Raw genomic sequence first — 23,549 nt, forward strand, 5'->3', positions numbered from 1 at the left:
CTTAAATCTCAAATTGATGTCTGAGGGCCTCTTTGATTCAAATGGTTTGCATAGAAACAATGGAGTAGGTTATTTATCAGTTTTTTTTCTGGGATGGTCATTTTTTTCGCGGATGTCCCCGAAGGGACTTCTGGGATGGTCATTTGATTCGTAGAATTGAGTTCATATGAAGTTTTTCAAAGAAATCCATTACATTACAATTTCAAAGGAAAATTTGCACCCCCCAGGCTTGCGCAAGGGTATCGGAACCATCATCATCCTCACTGCATGGCTCCTCTGGAAACATCGCAATGCCTACGTCTTCGACGGCGCACAACCCTCCAACACGGAGCTTGTCCGTGACATCAAACTAGAGGCCCGTCTATGGACACGCGGGAGCCACCGGCTTGGCCAACATTATCCTTGTAACATAAAACCCTTGTACTGAGGCGGAGCATCCTCTTCCTTTGCTCACTGCTTTCCTTACCCGCGCCATCTTGTGTACGCGGCTAAGGACGGCAACCACTTGTACTCACTTCTCCCTATCAATAAAATGATACGCATTGATGCGTATTCATGATTTTTTTTGCACCCACTCCATCCTCTAGTAAATAATCGTTTGTTTTTCTTGTGGTACAACAAAACACACTTCCATGCAAACGAAATGAAGCAGGATCAGAGTGATGTCTCTCCAAACTTGTGTTTTTTTTCTATTCATGTGTTTTTTCCTATTATATCAACCAAAGACAAGTTAAAGGTGAATCTCTAAATCGATCGAACGAAAGAAATACCTTGAGTATGAAGACAACAAGGCACTAAAGTATGGTCGGGGGTCAGGGTGACAAAGAGGAGTGCGGCGATTGCCGTGAGGATGAAAGATGGACCGCGAAGAGGGTCACGCCTCCACGTTGCGATCAAGCCACACCACGTCACTCAGACGTGGTAGAAAAAAAGGGATCCCAAAACCATGCATGTAATCTCCTCTAGCTAGATGAGGATAGAAATCTCCCAAATACGTTGCTACTCGCAACTCAAGCAGACTCGCCATATCGGCTCGATCGGCATAAATCATAACTACCACAAATATGATAATTTTGGCCAATAATGTCACTGAAACAGAGTTTTCATTCGGCCCTAAGACGCCATAATTTATGGTGGTCACTCCATATCGAGGCTGCGAGCCTCCATACTTGGAGGTTGTGAGCGTCGGTTTGGAGCGTGGTCCACCCGCAAACCGCTCGAGAGGGAAGTTTCACCTCCCCTCCTCACCTTTCTGCGCGACCCATCTCTTTTGCGTGTGAATGACTCAGACGACCATGGCACTAGAAAGTGTGCCAATTAATGGCTCACATCGCGTGCCAACTGCCCGGGGCCACTCCTGCCACGTTTCCCGCAGTATGTTTTGGCGCTTGCCACATTCTCATGGTGCCCACTGCCCACAACAATAAAAAGGTCGCCGCCATGGACGAACAGCTCACAGCCTCCGCTTCCAATACTGATGCCCATAGCCACTTTGTCCCTCCATGTTGTTAGCCCTGTGGTCGGACAAGGTCCCTCTCTTGGAGGAAGAGAAGCAGATATTGAATAAGGAGGAAGCATCAGAGAAGGTCAACCTCATCGTTGAGTGATGACCCACAAGTATAGGGGATCAATCGTAGTCCTTTCGATAAGTAAGAGTGTCGAACCCAACGAGGAGCAGAAGGAAATGACAAGTGGTTTTCAGCAAGGTATTTTTTGCAAGCACTGAAATTGTCGGTAATAGGTAGTTTGATAGCAAGATAATTTGTAACGAGCAAGTTACGGTAATGGTAAATAAAGTGTAGCAAGGTAGCCCAATCCTTTTGTGGCAAAGGACGGGCTAAAACGATCTCTTATAATAAGCAAAACGTTCTTGAGGGTACACGGGAATTTCATCTAATCACTTTCATCATGTTGGTTTGATTCGTGTTTGCTACTTTGATAATTTGATATGTGGGTGGACCGGTGCTTAGGTGTTGTTCTTACTTGAACAAACCTCCTACTTATGATTAACCCCCTCGCAAGCATCCGCAACTACGAGAAAAGTATTAAGATAAAATCCAAGCATAGCAATAAACTTTTGGATCTAAATCAGTCCCTTACGAAGTAGCGCATAAACTAGGGTTTAAGCTTCTGTCACTCTAGCAACCCATCATCTAATAATTACGCCACAATGCATTCTCTTAGGCCGAAATATGGTGAAGTGCCATGTAGTCGACGTTCACATGACACCACTAAGGGAATCACAACATACATACCATCAAAATATCAAACACATATCAAGTTCACATGATTACTTGCAACAAGACTTCTCTCGTGACCTCAAGAACAAAAGTAACTACTCACAAATTATAATCATGCTCAAGATCAGAGGGTTATTAAATAGCATAATGGATCTGAACATATAATCTTCCACCAAATAAACCATATAGTAATCAACTACAAGATGTAATCAACACTACTAGTCACCCACAGGTACCAATATGAGGTTCCGGTACAAAGATTGAACACAAGAGATGAACTAGGGTTTGAGAGGAGATGGTGTTGTTGAAGATGTTGATGAAGATTGGCCTCCCAAAGATGAGAGGGTTGTTGGTGATGATGATGACGATGATTTCCCCCTCCGAGAGGGAAGTTCCCCCGGCGGAATCGCTCCGCCGGAGGGCAAAAGTGCTTCTGCCCAAGTTCCGCCCCGAGACGGCGGCGCTCCATCTCGAAAGTCCTCTTCTTATTTTTTTTCTAGGTCAAAATGACTTGTATACCAGAAGAGGGGCACTGGAGGTGGGCCGAGGAGGTCACAACCCACCAAGGCACGCCCGGGCTGCCTGGCGCGCCCAGGTGGGTTGTGTCCAATTGGTGGGCCCCGTCTGGTAGTTATTTGCTCCAGTATTTTTCATATATTCCAAAGCAATTCTCTGTGAATTTTTAGCTCATTTGGAGATGTGCACAAATAGGTAACTCTGACGTAGCTTTTTTAGGTCCAGAATTCCAGATGCCGGCATTCTCCCTCTTTGTGTAAACCTTGCATATTATGAGAGAAAAGACATTAGAATTACTCCATAAAGCATTATTATGCATAAAAACATTAGAAATAACAGTAGGAAAACATGATGCAAAATGGACGTATCATTGAGGAGCAGGAGTGCCATCAATGTGACGCGATGGAGGTGGCCTCGTGGGAAAATGAGTGTCCGAATTGGAATCCCAAAACACTATCCATTGTTTGGGATATCCAACACAACTACCTGCAGTTCATGTATGAGCAGGCGAGGGTTTGTCCACACAGCTCATATCAAGCACAACGTGCTCCCTGTTGCCTAGTTGTTAAGGAGGCATGGGATGAGTGCTATGATGACGATGCCTTGGTCATCCGCCCCAGCGAAATCTTCAAGCATACCGACGTTGGGAAGACATTGCAGGCGAAGAGCAAGCACGCGATTTGTCTTCATTAAAGGGAAACTAGGTGGACTAGGCAGAGGAGAGGGAGCCATCAGATGGTGCATGTTGGACATGAACATGGTGATATTCACTGAGACGAAGCGCACCCTATTAGCCTTGTGCTTCTTGAAAAAGCCACCCTGACCTCGAAATCGACGATCAAGAGTGGAAGGAAGACGAGGCAGCTGGACCGTCATACTGTCGTGCCTAGAGGACGAGCGAGCTCGTCACATATGCATGTGCCCCGTGCAATGCATTCACCATCATCATGGAGGGGATAAACCAATGCTTCTTCAAAGACATAAAAGTCGACAATTTAGTAAAAAGTAATGTTGCTAATCGAATTTCCTATCCCTATGTAACCACTATAATAAGCGTGACTACGAATTAACTTAATTGTCAAATTGAAGGTAATGTGGATAAAGTAGGTTCTATAGGTATTCAACTTTGTCAGAACAACCTATATGGCATGCATGCAACCATCGAAGCAACAAGCTACTTAGGAAGCCCACTAGCAAACCAAAGAAGTAAAAGAGAGAGAACAAATTAAGAAAGGCGGCAAGCTACTTAGAAATTCCACAAGCATACAACTTTGGGGATTGATAATCTTTGTTGGAGAGGTTCCACAGGAAAAGTTGCTGAGCACCACTTGATGGCTGACCTTATTCTCCCTTTGAGTCACCCTCAACGGATGAGCCAAAATGTTTGATAGACCCTAAGCAAATCGATTGCCATCCCGAGCTCATGCGAGGACCTCGGGTCTACATTCAATATATACACTACATAGAGACTAGCAGATGATCGTAAACTTTACTACATCTTGAGATGGGTCTCTCTGACTCAGACATCTATCTGAGGAATATGTAGTCTGACTTCATCATAACCGACCTCAGTCCCTTTCCGAGTTCATGCTATTCCGCTATCATCCCGATGCCACTTGGCATGTCAAACAAAGCCACGTACCATCTTGCATTGCTAATAAAAGAATGTGAGTTCACACAACCTTGCTGACTAGGGACGATTAGAATAATTATCATACACACACATGGTCTTGCAAACAAGTCACGCAGTTGTTAATATATATCAGTGATAATGTTCAAGGACTACATAAATGATTCATGAATGCATAGGAAACATAATCATCATATGATCACCTTTAAAGCATATTTTTCCAGTATAATTTGCTAGAGTTGCTCTAAGAAATGTATGTGCCTTGACAACGTTGTTAGAAATTCATTTGCTACAGGAATAGAAGCTTTTGGGTCTCTTTTATTAAAATGGAGACAAAAGACTTCCTTCATCCATTAATAAGAAAACAAAATTTCCCTAGTTAATTAATGAAAAACAGAACTAAAATTGTCACAATCAGTTGAGCAGAACACACTTTATATCGCACATACACCTCTGCAAAGAGAGACTCGTCAACTTAACACATCAACATCATCATCACCATCATCATCACTTATTTCCAAGTAGGCATCATCGTCATCCTTTTTTCCCGAGCAAGCAACTGCAACTTCGCGGTAGACGGTGGTTGGCCCAATCCACACCATTGAGGTCGTGCAGAGCCACATGAAGATCCATGTCAAAACTGAACCACACACGATGAGGACAACACACCTTTGATTTTGTTGAAGACTACGAAAGAGAACAATTCAAGGTTGGCACTGTGGAAAACCACCGAACAAACCATTTTCTACACGCCATTGTCGCCATCGGAACCTTGTCACAGTTGCTCTCACTTCATATCAACAAACAAACCGAGGCAGACTATGAACACATGAAAGAAGAGCCGACTACCACAGCCATTGTTGAGTCTTTGACATCGCCCACCCCTATCATCATTACCACAAAAGCGCTGACCCAAACACCGTCGTCTTCCACCAGTCCCAATTCTCGATGGCCAACTCCAAAGCATCGTCATCATCCGATCTCATGGATCTAGGGTTACCCCCGAACATCCCAAGGATGGGGTTGACAGTATCACCTCGGAGATGCCAACAAGGAGGACACGACACTCGAATCTGTCATTATCGCTGGCTCCAGTCATGGCCGAAGATAAAAAAATTCCCTATGCACTCACATTCGTATTAGCAAGCCCGCCGTCGAGCCCCGTGACCCAATCTGGTTGGATCCGACCACCTCCTCTCCAGGGCACTGCACTAGCCAGTTCCACTGGTCCTCAACTAAGTCCACAAGCCACAGAAGCAAATCCTTGACCATTGCCCCGTGCCACCGCTTTTCGTCCGCGTCTCGACGGTAGAACCGGCCATAATCGCTCCAATCAACAAGCGCCGCCATCCTAGCCCGTCTAGGACTACTGTGATTAGAAGGAATAAGATTTTTCTAGGATTTCGATACTCAGCGAATTTTCATATTTACGTTGTTTGATTCAGTTAATAGAAATGGAATCCTTACAGCATCTACAACCACGAATAGATAATCAGATGTGCCCGGGGACAATGAGCGGGCGGGCATCAAATCTTAGCATTTGCAGCCACGATCCCTATTTTCAAAACACAAAATCCAAGCAAACACATGCAGATCAATCATTTTGAACAAACATAGTTCGTACATGTCATTCGTAAACATATACAAATAGTCATATTTAATGGTACATAATCAAAATATAGTTCAAACGTAAATATTGATCATAGTGCTTAATTGACAAATTGGAAGACAAGTTTACTAGTTCTTGTGTGTGTCCACATATGTTTGGCAAGATCATCCAGAAGTTGCATATTCACGTGTTGATCTTGTAGTTGTCGATGCATCTTGATATGTCTCCAATGTATCTATGATTTTTTTTGTTAAAAGCTATTATATTATCACTTTTGTATGATTTTTATATCATTTTATGTTATTTTTTTGGACTAACTTATTAATTTAGTGCCTAGTGCCAGCTCCCGTTTTTTGTTTTTGGTTTAGTAGAAAAACCATATCTAGGGAGGTTCAAATACGATGCTAATTTTTGACCATTTTTTTCTCGAGTATGAAGGACCCAAGAAACTTCGGGAGGCCACGAGAGGACCCACCAGCCAGCCACAAGGGCACGTGGTGCGATCAAGGGCTGGCTGCACCACCTGGGCTTGGGGGCCCTGGCCGCTTAGTTTGACATAATTCCTCCGCCTATAAATTCCATAATTCTCGAAACCCCCAAAGAGATAGACGAGAGAATTTTATCGCAGCTGCAAGCCTCTATTCCAAAGCGACCCCATCTGGAGCCCTATTTCGGTGCTCTGTCGGAGGGGGAAACCATCATGGGAGCCTTCTTCATCAACCTTGATGCCTCCATGATGATGTGTGAATAGTTTTTTCAAGACTTACGGGTCAATATTAGTATCTAGATGGCTTCTTATCTCTCTTTTGGATCTGCAATACAATGAGGAGATCAATCGATGTAATTTTCATGTTGTGTTTGACGGGATTCAGAGATTTGTGGATTTTTGATCAGATTGTTCCTTGAATATAATTGAATCTATCAAAGTTTATTTGTTGTATGATTGAGTAGCCATGTATGCTTTCCGAGTTATTTGACTTCTCTGGCCAAGATAGATGGTAAGTCTTCAGAAGGAGTGGTGCATAGTAGTGGGTTCAACCTCAGGATGATCTATATCCTAGTGACAAACTGGGGGAGAAGGCATGTGATGTGTTGTTGCTACTAAGGATAAAACAATGGGGATTGATCTTATTGCTAGGTTTCTTTCAGTCGACATCATGTCAGATTGCGTATTGCATTACTTTGTTTTTCATTAGACTTAATACCTTGAGATGCTTGTTAGATATTGGTTTCGAGGTGGAGTAATAGTAGTCAATGTAGTTGGATTACGCACTAGTGCAGAAAATCCTAGCCATGACGTGGCAAAAACGGCCTTGCTGGCATGGACACCTGACGCCACCAATATGGCACCATTGTTAAAAAACAGTGGTTGCATTGGAGCCTACGTCGGCAGTATTTTTGTTACCAATGATGTTGGATACAGTTGAAAGATGTACCTTTGGCATTCGTAATTTTTCAACGCCATAAAGATGGAGAAACCTTGGAGGCGTTGTATATCCTCCGCACGCTGTTACTTAGTTTGAAAGCATCGAAAAAACGCTCCAATGGCAGGGGGAAAACGGTGCCGCGACAGCGTTTTGATACGTCCATTTTGCATCATGTTTTCCTACTATTATTTATTATGTTTTGGGTCATTATTTCACTTTATGATGCTATTCTTATCCCTTTTTTATCTTATTTTGCAAGTTTCACATCAATGGGGAGATTGCCGGCAGCTGGAATTCTGGACCAGAAAAGGATACATGAGAGATAGCTATTCTACACAACTTCAAATGACCTAAAAATTTACGGAGAATTATTTTGGAATATATAAAAAAAATATTGGTGGAGGAATTACCAGAAGGCAGGCCGCCAGGGAGCAACGAGATCAGGGTGCGCCCTGTGAGCTCGTGACTCCACCAACAGGCCTCTGTTGGGTTCTGCGCTAGGTGCATCGGCTGCAAAATAAAAATTTTCCTACGCGTAGAACAATCAGGAACATCCTACGGGAATGGATCACGTATCGTTACCACTAGACGCGCAGTGCCGTGTAGCAAAAGTAGTGTTGGGGGAGCACGTCCCGAGTCTTTTCCTCCTCGTCCGATCTACCTCGAACAGCCGATAGTCGGACCCCACGTACAGGTTCGCTGGAGCGGCGCAAGTGCACTACCTCTAACAGTATCCGCCCGTGTAGGAGGAACACCGTGGGGCGGACTCCTAGGTCCGATCACACAGTCGACGATGAGTGGAGGTGGCGACAAGTTCGTGGGGCACCACAGGGGGTAGGTCACGCCTAGCAGGCTTGTGGCTTCCTCGTGAGGCTTCTGGTCTTTCCTCGATGCTTCGGGGGTCTCTTTTGGTCCAAAAAAATCACCATAAATTTTTAGCCCATTTCGAGAACTTTTATTTCTGCACAAAAAACGACACCACGGTAGTTCTGCTGAAAACAACGTCAGTCCGGGTTAGTTCTAACCAAATCATACCAAAATGATATAAAATTGTTGTAAACATGGCATGCATACTTCATAAATTATAGATATGTTGGATACATATCAGCATCCCGAAGCTTAATTTTTGCTCATCCTTGAGTCGGTAAATGATAAAAGAAATAATTTATGAAGTGTGAATGCTAGCATAGTGTATAAGTTCGATCAATAATAATTTTAATCACTTTTCCTAGCATCATAACAACAACTTTTTCTCGTAAAACCCATCATCATAAAGTAGCAATCAATTGATTGCTTGTGTCTGCGTTGGTATTTCCCCGAAGAGGAGAGGATGATGCAGCACAACAATGGTAATTATTTCCCTCAGTTAATGAAACCAAGTATATCAATCCAGTAGGAGAACCAAACAACACTATGTAAATGGTACCTGCACACAAATAACAAATACTCGCAACCCAACACGTAAGAGGGGTTGTCAATCCCTCCTCGGTATTAAGATAGATTAAATTGTATGAGATTGGATAAATAGATCCAGCGAAAACAAAAAATAACATAAATAAAGAAAAAGTGCAGCAAGGTATTTTTGGGTTTCTGGAATAATAAATCTGAAAACAATATGATAGAAAATAGGCCCGGGGCCCATAGATTTCACTAGTGGCTTCTCTCGAGAAAATAACATACGGTGGGTAAACAAATTATTGTTGGGCAATTGATAGAAGAGAAAATAATTATGACGATATCCAAGGCAATGATCATGTATATAGGCATCACGTCGAAGATTAGTAGACCGAAATCATTCTGCATCTACTTCTATCACTCCACACATCGACTGCTGTCCAGCATGCATCTAGTGTATTAAGTTCATGGAGAAACGGAGTAATACAATAAGAATGATGACATGATGTTGACAAGATCTACTCATGTAGGAATTAGAACCCGTCTTTCTATCATTAATAGCACTGATACATGCGTGCCTCGCTATCCCTTCTGTCACTGGGTGAGAACACCGCAAGATCGAACCCATCACAAAGCACCTCTTCCCATTGCAAGAAAAATCAATCTAGTTGGCCAAACCAAACCAAAGTTTCGGACAAGAAATAAGAGCTATAATAATCATGCATATAAGAGATCAAAGAAGACTCAAATAATATTCATAGATAGAACTGATCATAAACTCATAATTCATCGGATCCCAACAAACACACTGCAAAAAGTCATTACATCAAATAGATCTCCAAGATACTTCGAGGAGAATGTTGTATTGAGAATAAAAAAGAGAGATGAAGCCATCTAGCTACTGCCTACGGACCCATAGGTCTGTGGTGAACTACTCACGCATCATCGGAGGAGCACCAATGAGGATGATGAACCCTTCCGTGATCGTGTTCCCCTCCGGCAAGGTGCCGGAATAGGGCTCTAGATTGGATCTCGTGGTTCTGGAACTTGCGGCGCCTGGAATTGTGTTTCGTCGACTCCCCTAGGGTTTCTAGAATATTTGGGTATTTATAGAGTTGAGAGGCGGTGGAAAGGACCTCCATGGGCACCACCATCATATGGGCGTGCCAGGGGCCTCTGGCGCACCGAGGTGGGTCCCCTCGTGCCTCCCCTCTCGCACTTCCTTGGCTCCCAAGTTGTCTTCTGGGCAGAAAAAAAATCTCCAAAAAGTTTCGCTGCGTTTGGACTCCGTTTGATATGGATATTCAGCGAACCAAAAAACAAGCAAAAAATAGCAACTGACATTGGGCACTATGTCAATAGGTTAGTCCCAAAAAATGATATAAAGTTGCTATAAAATGAATGTAAAACATCGAAGAATGATAATATAACAGCATGGAACAATAAAAAATTATAGATACGTTGGAGACGTATCAGCATAAAAACAGAATTTTTGATGTGGAATGCTGCCTAACATGTTCATCACATATTCCTTTCTTTTGTAGCATGGACATTTGGACTTTTAGATGGTTCAAAGTAATAGTCTATAATTGACATGAAGACTTCAATAATCAAGCATATCAACAATCAACCATGTCTTTCAAAATATCAACACTAAATAAAGTTATCCCTAGCCCATCATGCTCAATCGTAGGTCCATTCATGAAACACACTCGAATATGAGCTGCATCTAATGCACAAGTATGATCATAGTGCTCCTTAGTTGGTGGTGCTTTATTAGAGAAGATGGAGACTCAACTAAAAATAAAAATTGCACAAAGTAATTAGATAGGCCCTTCGCAGAGGGAAGCAGAGATTTGTAGAGGTGCCAAAGCTCAAAGCTTAAATTGAGAGATAAAATATTTTGAGAGGCATGCTTTTCCTGTCAACGAGCTAGTCTACAAATCTAATAAAACTGATAGATCAATATGCTAAGCTAACGGATGGGTCTTGTCCATCACATCATTCTCCTAATGATGTGATCCCGTTAGCAAATGAAAACTCATGTCCATCGTTAGGAAACCTTAACCATCCTTGATCAACGAGCTAGTCTAGTAGAGGCTCACTAGGGACACAATGTTTGTCTATGTATTCACACATGTATTTAGGTTTCTAATCAATACAATTCTAGCATGAATAATAAACATTTATTATGAATAAGGAAATATAAAATAACAACTTTATTATTGCCTCTAGGGCATATTTCCTTCAGTCTCCCACTTGCAGTAGAGTCAATAATCTAGATTAGATTGTAATGATTCTAACACCCATGGAGTCTTGGTGCTGATCATGTTTTTCTTGTGGAAGAGGCTTAGTCAACGGGTCTGCTACATTCAGATCCGTATGTATTTTGCAAATCTCTATGTCTCCCTCCTTGACTTGATCATGGATGGAGTTGAAGCGTCTCTTGATGTGTTTGGTTCTTTTGTGAAATCTAGATTCCTTCGCTAAGGCAATTGCTCCAGTATTGTCACAAAAGATTTTCATTGGACCAGATGCACTAGGTATTACACCTAGATCGGATATGAACTCCTTCATCCAGACTATTTCATTTGCTGCTTCTGAAGCAGCTATGTAATCCGCTTCACACGTAGATCCCGCCATGATGCTCTGCTTGGAACTGCACCAACTGACAGCTGCACCATTCAATATAAATACGTATCCGGTTTGTGACTTAGAGTCATTCGGATCAGTGTCAAAGCTAGCATCAACGTAACCATTTACAACGAGCTCTTTGTCACCTCCATAAACAAGAAACATATCCTTAGTCCTTTTCAGGTACTTCAGGATGTTCTTGACCGCTGTCCGGTGATCCAATCCTGGATTACTTTGGTACCTCCCTGCCAAACTTATAGCAAGGCGCACATCAAGTCTGGTACATAGCATAGCATACATGATAGAACCTATGGTTGAGGCATAGGGAATGACTTTCATTTTCTCTCTATCTTCAGCAGTGGTCGGTCATCGAGTCTGACTCAACTTCACACCTTGTAACACAGGCAGGAACCCTTTCTTTGACTGGTCCATTTTGAACTTCTTCAAAACTTTATCAAGGTATGTGCTTTGTGAAAGTCCTATTAAGCGTCTTGATCTATCTCTATAGATCTTGATGCCCAATATATAAGCAGCTTCACCGAGGTCTTTCATTGAAAAACTTTTATTCAAGTATCTTTTTATGTTATCCAGAAATTCTACATCATTTCCAATCAACAATATGGCATCCACATATAATATTAGAAATGCTATTGAGCTCCCACTCAGTTTCTTGTAAATATAGGCTTCTCCGAAAGTCTGTATAAAACCATATGCTTTGATCACCTCATCAAAGCGTATATTCCAACTCCGAGATGCTTGCACCAGTCCATAGATGGATCGCTGGAGTTTGCACACTTTGTTAGCACCTTCAGGATCGAAAATCCTTCTGGTTGCATCATATACAACTCTTCTTTAAGAAATCCATTAAGGATTGCAGTTTTGATGTCCATTTGCCAGATTTCATAATCATAAAATGCGGCGATTGCTAACATGATTCAGACAGACTTAAGCATCGCTATGGGTGAGAAAGTCTCATCGTAGTCAACTCCTTGAACTTGTCGAAAACCTTTTGCGACAAGTCGAGCTTTGTAGACAGTAACATTACCATCAGCGTCAGTCTTCTTCTTGAAGATCCATTTATTCTCTATGGCTCGCCGATTCGGGCAAGTCCACCAAAGTCCAGACTTTGTTCTCGTACATGGATCCTATCTCAGATTTCATGGCCTCAAGCCATCTATCGGAATCTGGGCTCATCATAGCTTCTTCATAGTTCGTAGGTTCGTCATGGTCTAGTTGACCTATGAGGTTCAGGATTACCGTACCACTCTGGTGCGGATCGTGCTCTGGTTGACCTATGAGGTTCAGTAGTTACTTGATCTGATGTTTCATGATCATCATCATTAGCTTCCTCTCCAGTTGGTGTAGGCATCACGGGAACGGTTTTCTGTGATGAGCTACTTTCCAATTCGAGAGAAGGTACAATTACCTCATCAAGTTCTACTTTCCTACCACTCACTTCTTTCGAGAAAAACTCCTTCTCTAGAAAGTTTCCATTCTTGGCAACAAAGATCTTGCCTTCAGATCTGTGGTAGAAGGTGTACCCAATTGTTTCCTTAGGGTATCCTACGAAGACACAATTCTTCGATTTGGGTTCGAGCTTATAAGTGTCGCAACCCCAAACTTTAAGAAACGACAGCTTAGGTTTCTTGCCAAACCATAGTTCATACGGTGTCGTCTCAACGGATTTAGACGGTGCCCTATTTAACGTGAATGCAGTTGTCTCTAATGCATAATCCCAAAACGATAGTGGTAAATTGGTAAGAGACATCATAGATCACACCATAACTAATAAAGTACGGTTACGACGTTCGGACACACCATTACGCTGTGGTGTTCCAGGTGGCGTGAGTTGTGAAACTATTCCACATTGTTTTAAATGAATGCCAAACTCGTAACTCAAATATTCGCCTCCACGATCAGATCGTAGAAACTTTATTTTATTGTTACGATGATTCTCCACTTTAATATGAAATTCTTTGAACTTTTCAAAATGTTTCACACTTGTGTTTCATTAAGTAGATATACCCATATCTTCTCAAATCATCTGTGAAGGTCAGAAAATAATGATACCCGCCGCGTGCCTCAACACTCATCGGACAACATACATCGGTATGTATTATTTCCAATAAGTCATTAGCTCGCTCCATTGTTCCGGAGACCGGAGTTTTAGTCATCTTGCCCATGAGGCATGGTTCGCAAGTATCAAATGATTCATAATCAAGTGATTCCAAAAGCCCATCTGCATGGAGTTTCTTCATGCACTTTACACCAATATGACCTAAACGTTAGTGCCACAAATATGTTGCACTATCATTACCAACTTTGCATCTTTTGTCATCAATATTATGAATATGTGTATCACCACAATCGAGATTCAACAAAAATATACCACTCTTCAAGGGTGCATGACCATAAAAGATATTACTCATATAAATAGAACAGCCATTATTCTCTGATTTAAATGAATAGTCTCGCACTAAACAAGATCAAGATATAATGTTCATGCTCAACGCTGGCACCAAATAACAATTATTCAGGTCTAAAACTAATCCCGAAGGTAGATGTAGAGGTAGCATGCTGACGGTGATTACATCGACCTTGGAACCATTCCCGACGCGCATCGTCACCTCGTCCTTAGCCAATCTTCGTTAAATCCGTAGCCCCTGTTTTGAGTTACAAATATGAGCAACCGAACGAGTAACAAATACCCAGGCGCTACTACGAGCGTTAGTAAGGTACACATCAATAACATGTATATCAAATATACCTTTGTTCACTTTGCCATCCTTCTTATCCGCCAAATACTTGGGGCAGTTCCGCTTCCAGTGACCATTCCCTTTGCAGTAGAAGCAGTCAGTTTCAGGCTTGTGTCCAGCTTTGGGCTTCTTCCCGGGACTGGCAACTTGCTTGCCATTCTTCTTGAAGTTCCCCTTCTTTCCCTTGCCCTTTTTCTTTAAACTAGTGGTCTTGTTAACCATCAACACTTGATGCTCCTTCTTGATTTCTACCTCCGCAGCTTTGAGCATTGCGAAGAGCTCGGGAATTGTCTTCTCCATCCCTTTCATATTGTAGTTCATCACGAAACCTTTGTAGCTTGGTGGCAGTGATTGGAGAACTCTATCAATAACACTATCATCTTGAAGATTAACTCCCAGCTGAGTTAAGTGCTTATGATATCCAGACATTCTGAGTATGTGTTCACTGACAGAACGGTTCTCCTCCATCTTGCAGCTATAGAATTTGTTGGAGACTTCATATCTCTCAACTCGGGCATTTGCTTGAAATATTAACTTCAACTCCGGGAACTTCTCATATGCTCCATGACGTTCAAAACGTCTTTGAAGTCCCGATTCTAAGCTGTAAAGCATGGCACACTGAACTATCGAGTAGTCATCAGATCGAGCTTGCCAGACGTTCAAAACATCAGCATCTGCTCTTGCAGCAGGCCTTTCACCTAGCGGTGCATCAAGGACATAATTCTTCTATGCAGCAATGAGGATAATCCTCAAGTTATGGACCCAGTTCGTGTAATTGCTACCATCATCTTTCAACTTAGCTTTCTCTAGGAACGCATTAAAATTCAAGGGAACGGTAGCACGGGCCATTGAGCTACAACATAGATATGCTAATACTATCAGGACTAAGTTCATGATAAATTAAGTTCAATTAATCAAATTACTTAAGAACTCCCACTTAGATAGACATCCCTCAAGTCATCTAAATGATACGTGATCCAAATCAACTAAACCATGTCCGATCATCACGTGAGATGGAGTAGTCATCAATGGTGAACATCTCTATGTTGATCATATCTACTATATGATTCATGTTCGACCTTTCGGTCTCCAGTGTTCTGAGTCCATGTCTGTACATGCCAGGCTCGTCAAGTTTAACCCGAGTATTCCGCATGTGCAAAACTATCTTGTACCTGTTGTATGTGAACGTAGAGTCTATCACACCCGATCATCACGTGGTGTCTCAACACGACGAACTGTCGCAACGGTGCATACTCAGGGAGAACACTTATACCTTGAAATTTAGTTAAGGGATCATCTTATAATGCTACGGCCGTACTAAGCAAAATAAGATGCAGAAAAGATAAACACCATATGCAATCAAAACATGTGACATGATATGGCCATCATCATCTTTGTGCTTTTGATCTCCATCTCCAAAGCATCGTCATGATCTCCATCGTCATTGGCTTGACACCTTGATCTCCATCGTAGTGTCGTGGTCGTCTCGCCAACGATTGCTTATACAACTATCACTAACGCATAGTGATAAAGTAAAGCAATTACACGGCGTTTGCATTTCATACAATAAAGAGACAACCATAAGGCTCCTTCCGGTTGCCAGTAACTTTTACAAAACATGATCATCTCATACAATAACGTATTTCACATCATGTCTTGACCATATCACATCACAACATGCCCTGCAAAAACAAGTTAGACATCCTCTACTTTGTTGTTGCAAGTATTACGTGGCTGCTATGGGCTTCTAGTAAGAACTGTTCTTAACTACGCATCAAAACCACAACGGTGTTTCGTCAAGTTTGCTGTTTTAACCTTCTTCAAGGACCGACCGCAGTCAAATTCGATCCAACTAAAGTAGGAGAAACAGACACCCGCCAGCCACCTTTATGCAAAAACTAGTTGCATGTCTGTCGGTGGAACCGGTCTCATGTGCGTGGAGATGTAAGGTTGGTCCGGGCCGCTTCATCCCACAATACTGCCGAATCAAAATAAGACATTGATGGTCAGCAGTATGACTATCACCGTGCACAACTCTTTGTGTTCTACTCGTGCATATCATCTACGCATAGACCTGGCTCGGATGCCACCGTTGGGAAACATTGCATGGAAAAACAAAAAAATTCTACACACACGCAATGGTCTATCCATGGAGATGCATAGCAACCTCGTAGACCGTAAACGGAAGCGTTTCACAACACGGTTGATGTAGTCGAACTTTCTTCGTGCTCCACCGATCGAGTACCGAACGTACGGCACCTCCGAGTTCTGCACACGTTCAGCTCGGTGATGTCCCTCGCCTTCTTCATCCAGCAAGGTGTCAAGGTTGTAGATGAGTTCCGTCAACACGACGCCGTGATGACGGTGATGGTGAAGTGATCCTCGTATGGCTTCACCTAAGCACCGTGAGAATATGACCGAGGGTGTAAATTGTGGAGGGGGCGCCGCACACGGCTAACAATTGATGTTGTGTCTTCTAGGCGCCCCCGTCCCCACATATATATAGGTGGGAGGGGAGGAGAGGCAACCAGGGGGCACCCCAAGTAGGCCGAATCCTACTTGGGGCCTTCCCCAATTCGGCCTCCCCTTCCATAATTGCCAGAGGGGGAAAAGGGAAGAGGAAGGAGAGAAGGAAATAGGGGGGGGGGCGAACCCCTTGTGGGCTGGTGTGCTCCCCTCTTATGGCCCATATGGCCCATATCTTCCCCCGGGGGGTCCTGGTAACCCCCCGGTACTCCGATAAATACCCGATCCACTCCGGAACACTTCCGGTGTCCGAATACTATCATCCTATATATCAATCTTTACCTCTCGACCATTTCGAGACTCCTAGTCATGTCCGTGATCTCATCCGGGACTTCGAACAACATTCGGTCACCAAATCACATAATTCATATAATACAATATTGTCATCGAACGTTAAGCGTGCGGACCCTACGGGTTCAAGAACTATGTAGACATGACCGAGACACCTCTCCGGTCAATAACCAATAGCGGAACCTGGATGCTCATATTGGCTCCTACATATTCTACAAATATCTTTATCGGTCGAACCGTTATGACAACATACACAATTCCCTTTGTCTGTCGGTATGTTACTTGGTCGAGATTCGATCGTCGGTATGTCTATACCTAGTTCAATATCATTACCGGCAAGTCTCTTTACTCGTTCCGTAATGCATCATCCCATGACTAACTCATTAGTCATTTGCTTCCAAGGCTTATTATGATGTGCATTACCGAGAGGGCCTAGAGATACCTCTTCGATACTTGTAGTGACAAATCCTAATCTCGATTCATGCCAACCCAACAAAACACCTTCGGAGATACCTGTAGAGCATCTTTATAATCACCCAGTTATGTTGTGACATTTGATAGCACACAAGGTATTCCTCCGGTATTCGGGAGCTGCATGATCTCATAGTCAAAGGAATGTGCATTTGACATACATGAAAGCAGTAGCAATAAAACTGAACGATCAATATGTTAAGCTAACGGATGGGTCTTGTCCATCACATCATTCTCCTAATGATGTGATCCCATTATCAAATGACAACTCATGTCCATTGTTAGGAAACCTTAACCATCTTTGATCAACGAGCTAGTCTAGTAGAGGCTCACTAGGGACACAATGTTTGTCTATGTATTCGCACATGTATTTAGGTTTCTGATCAATACAATTCTAGCATGAATAATAAACATTTATCATGAATAAGGAAATATAAAATAACAACTTTATTATTGCCTCTAGGGCATATTTCCTTCAGCTTCATGAGCGGTGCGGGCACACAAAAAGGAAATTCATTTTGAAAATTTGAGTTGGCACATGCAAATTTACTTAGAACGACAGAGAAATACTGCATATAGGTAGGTATGGTGGACTCATATAGCATAACTGGGTTTAAGGATTTTGGATGCACAAGTAGTATTCCCACTTAGTGTAAGGAAAGGCTAGCAAATAGATTGAGAAGCAACCAACAAAAAAAATCTCATAAACAAGCATTAAGCATAACTAACACCAAATATTGCACCACAAGCAGGATGCAATTTCATTGCATAACCGTTGACTTTCGTGCTTGCATAGGGAATCACAAACCTTAACACCAATATTCTTACTAAAGCATAATTACTCACCAACATGACTCAAATATTATTATCATCGTATCTCAAAACTATTACAAAGAATCAAGTTTATAATGTCCAGTGATCTTCATGAATGTTTTTATTATATCCCTCTTGGATACCTATCACTTCGGGACTAATTTCATATATTACCATTGTTTATAACAAGCTAAAACAAATTTAAGTGAAGAACATGAGCATGATTTTTTTTCATCTCTCAAAATAATATAAGTGAAGTATGATAGAATTTCTTAAAAAAATTACTAACTCTAAAATTAATCTAAGTGAAGCATGAGAGTATTTATTCAAAAATTAAAGCACCATCGTGCTTAAAAAGATATAAGTGAAGCACTAGAGCAATTCCATAGCTCAAAGAATTTAAGTGAACCACATAGAGCAATTCTAACGAATCATAGCATCATTATGGCTTTCTCAAATAGGTGTGTCCAACAAAGATAATTGCATCAAACTAAAAAGCAAAAAACAAGCAAAGACTCAAATAATACAAGACGCTTCAAGCAAAATCCCTTTTTTGGTGGTGGAACTCCCAGTATCCCTTCTATTATTTCACATGCAGCATTAGCATCAATCTCAATAAAATTCCCTTTAGCGGCAAAATCCAAGAGTTGTCTATGATGCATAGCTAAACCTATATAAAAATTATGAAGCAAAATATTTGCATCTCCCTTTATGTTACAGATGCGGTAGGATTACATTAATCTATACCAAGCATCTTTCAAATTTTCTCCTTGCTTTTGTTTGAAGTATAGAACTTAAAAACCTTGTGACAAAGGAACAGTAGTCATGCTAGTCATAGCTAAAAGGTAGGAAATCAAGATACATGCAAACAAAAGATCGAACGAGAAAAAGGCACACAAAAAGAAGGCAAATATTTTTGTGCTTTTTGCAAAAATGTTTTAGAAGTGGGGGAGATGAAAACGAGAGGCAAATGGCAAATAATGTAGATTGCAAGGAGATGAGATTTGTGATTAGGAACCTGATAGATGTTAATGATGTCTCCCCGGCAACGGCGCCAGAAATTCTTCCTGATTGCTTGTATCTGCGTTGGTACTTCCCCAAAGAGGAGAGGATGATGCAACACAGCAACGGTAAGTTTTCCCTCAGTTATGAAACCAAGGTTATCAATCCAGTAGGAACCAAGCAACACTATGTAAATAGTACCTCCACACAAATAACAAATACTCGCAACCCAACGTGTAAGAGGGGTTGTCAATCCCTCCTCGGTATTAAGATAGGTTAAACTGTATGAGATTGGGTAAATAGATCTAGTGAAAACACAAAATAAATAAATAAATAAATAGTGCAGCAAGGTATTTTTGGGTTTTTGGAATAATAGATCTGAAAACAATATGGTAGAAAATATACTCGGGGGCCATAGATTTCACTAGTGGCTTCTCTCGAGAAAATAGCATACGATGCGTAAACAAATTATTGTTGGTCAATTGATAGAAGAGCAAATAATTATGACGATATCAAAGGTAATGATCATGTATATAGGCATCACGTCCGAGATTAGTAGACCGAAACGATTCAACATCTACTACTATTACTCCATACATCGACCGCTATCCAGCATGCATCTAGTGTATTAAGTTCAGGGAGAAACGGAGTAATGCAATAAGAACGATGACATGATGTTGACAAGATCTATTCATGTAGGATTTAGACCCCATCCTTTTATCCTTAATAGCAACGATACATGTGTGCCTCACTACCCCTTCTGTCACTGGGTGAGAACACCGCAAGATTTAACCCATCACAAAGCACCTCTTCCCATTGCAAGAAAAATCAATCTAGTTGGCCAAACCAAACCAAAGTTTCGGAGAAGAAATGCGAGGCTATAATAATCAACATATAAGAGATCAAAGAAGACTCAAATAATATTCATAGATAGAACTGATCATAAACTAGCGATTCATCGGATCCCAACAAACACACCGCAAAAAGTCATTACATCAAAAAGATCTCCAAGAACATCAAGGAGAACAATGTATTGAGAATCAAAAAGAGAGAAGAAGCCATCTAGCTACAGCCTACGGACCCGTAGGTCTGTGGCGAACTACTCACGCATCATTGGGGGAGGACCAATGAGGATGATGAACCCCTTCGTGATCGTGTTCCCCTCCGGCAAGGTGCCGGAAGAGGGATCTAGATTGGATCTCATGGTTCTGGAACTTGCGGCGGCTGGAATTGTGTTTCGTCGACTCCCCTAGGGTTTCTGGAATATTTGGGTATTTATAGAGCTGAGAGGCGGTTGAAAGGACCTCAGTGGGCTCCACCACCCATCTGGGCGCGCCAGGGGCCTCTGGCGCGCCCGGGTGGGTTTTCGGCCCCACGGACCTCCCCTCTGGCACTTTCTTGGCTCCCAAGTTGTCTTCTAGGCAGAAACAAATCTCCAAAAAGGTTCGCTGCGTTTGGACTCCGTTTGATATGGATATTCTGTGAAGTAAAAAAAGCAAAAAACAGCAACTGGCACTGGGAACTATGTCAATAGGTTAGCCCAAAAAATGATATAAATTTGGTATAAAATGAATGTAAAATATCCAAGAATAATAATATAACAACATGGAACAATAAAAAATTATAGATACATTGGAGACGTATCATCAATTCACATGTTATGGTTCAAACAAGGCATTCTCTTGAAACTTAACAACCTATGTTATTAGTCACCAAACAATTGCAATTCAACTTATCAACAAAGTCTAAGTAAGAGCTCCACATACGCAGTTATCATATAATCTTCTATGATTGATAGTACTCAAAGCATATTTTTAGAACAAATGGCATCCATCGAACACAGAGAAAGATAGGGGCTTTATATTTCGCCTTCCAACTCATTTATCATAAAGATAATTGTCAACAATAATAACTCATGATCAAATATATTTGAATGGTCATATGTGCCTGGATCTTTCCCCACCACATGATACTTGCCAACTAGAGAATAATTGAGATTGAAATGATAAGGAATACTATTGACTATTGCATAAAAGTAAATACACAAAGTACAAGATAGGCCCTTCGCAGAGGGAAGCGGAGGTTGTCATGCGCTTTTTATTTTTGGGTGTGCAAGCCCTTATTGCAAAGGAACGTCACGTTATATTGCCCTTTGTGATAGCGACCTTTATTACGCAGCCCGTCACTTTTATTTCTTTACCATCACAAGTTCGTACATTGCTTATTTTCCCTTGCAATAAAAGATCATACATATTTTAGGAGCAATTTTTATTGCTTTTTGCACTAATGACAACTTACTTGAAGGATCTTATTCAATCCATAGGTAGATATGGTGGACACTCATGACAAGAAACTGGGTTTAAGGGTTTTTTGGATGCACAAGTAGTATCTCTACTTAGTACGGATTTTTGGATAGCAAAAGATCCTATGCAAGCACCACATGTTGAAGGATCCATAACAAAATAACTTCTATGCAAATATACCCAAACATAACTCATTACGTTGTCTTCTTGTCCAACTTCAACTAATTTGCTGAAATTTGAAAATAATTAATGGGTATTCACAATCATAAAATATGTCCAAGATAATATATTTGTTTGTGAAAGTTCTCTTCCTTATACTAATCATTCATGAATTGCTTGTATGACCAATATTGTGATTGTCAAGCTTCAATAGATTTTGCTTTCTAAACCAAATATGAAATATTTATAAGCATGAGACAAGCATATGAAGCACATATAATTTTCAAAGTTATGATATTCAACCCATTCAACAATTTACTCTTAGGATATAAGTGAAGAACGAGAGTAAATGAAATACTACTCCAAAAAGATATAAGTGAAGATCAAATGAGTAGTTAAGTAAATAGGTAGCTATGTGAGGACTCTATTTCATTTAGAAATTTTAGATCTTAAATATTTTATTAACAACAAAGAAAACAAAATAAAATGATATTCTAAGAATAACACGTAGCATGCAAAGAAGCAAAAACCTAGGCTCAACCAAATCTGACCAATAGTTGTTGAAGAAGAAAGGTGGGACGCCTACCGAGGCATCCCCAAGCTTAGATGCTTGAGACTTCTTGAAATATTAATTTGGGATACCCTGGGCATCCCCAATCTTGAGCCCTTGTGTCTCCTTAATTCCTCTCATATAATGGTTTCACTAATCCTTAAAAACTTCATCCACACAAAACTCAACAAGAACTCGTAAGACATAGTACAACGAGGTGCTATACAAATGGTTTTTAACCCCTTTCCGCAACGGCATTTGGAACCGTCGCCTAGTGAGTGACGGCGATAGGGGGTCCTTCCCACACGACCCAGAAACCGTCGGGGATATTCCCTCCTGGCACACACGCTCGGAAAAATGAGGTCGTGTGCGACCGGCGAGTGCACGTATTTAGTTAGTACCATCCTGTAGTGAACTGATGTATTCTTCATTGTGCAGACAAAGATCTTGTTGTTTTTTGTTGCTAATTTCTTTATCCTAACAATCTTTCTGAGTTTCTTGTCATGAATGATATTCATGGACAACCCATTTCCCCATATGCAAAAAGGGTCGAACAGTGGGTCAAAACCTCTGACAACAGGACCTACATGTGGAAGACCAAATTGTTAAAAACCTAAATATTAGCATGGTTCCTGCAATTGCACAATAATGTGCTATTAGACAACGGACCATGCACGTGCTAACCTCGATTGTAAACCTCGGTGCTTCCCATTGTTTCCCTGCAACACATATAAGGTAGTTAGTCATCAGGTTAAGTAAGGGTTCACATGCTATCAGTAAAATATGTTGATGAAAAGTAAGCACACTGCAGATTCATCAGATTAATTCAAGCCACATGGAAAACCCATTTATCCAAACCAAGCATGATTAAGAACTAGGAAATATAGCACTTGTATATGTTTCTCATGTATTAAGTGCAGCCAAATTCGATTTATTCCTCACATGCACATCAATACAAAATTCTACCCATGACAATTGGACATCGCATTGCAGAATTGAACCAAACAGTTAACTAAACACCACAACAAATGAACCAAACATTAACTGAGCACCACATTGCACAATATAACATACTCCTAATAGAAGATCAGACAGTTAACCAAACCAAGCATGCTTAACAACTTGGAAATATAGCAATTTTATTTGTTTCTGATGTATTTAGTACAGCCAAATTCAACTTATTCCTCACATGGTATACAATAACAGAATGCACCCACAACAATTGAA

This window comes from Aegilops tauschii, chromosome 7 (genome assembly GCF_002575655.3).
Source record: "Aegilops tauschii subsp. strangulata cultivar AL8/78 chromosome 7, Aet v6.0, whole genome shotgun sequence".
Classification (NCBI taxonomy): domain Eukaryota; kingdom Viridiplantae; phylum Streptophyta; class Magnoliopsida; order Poales; family Poaceae; genus Aegilops; species Aegilops tauschii.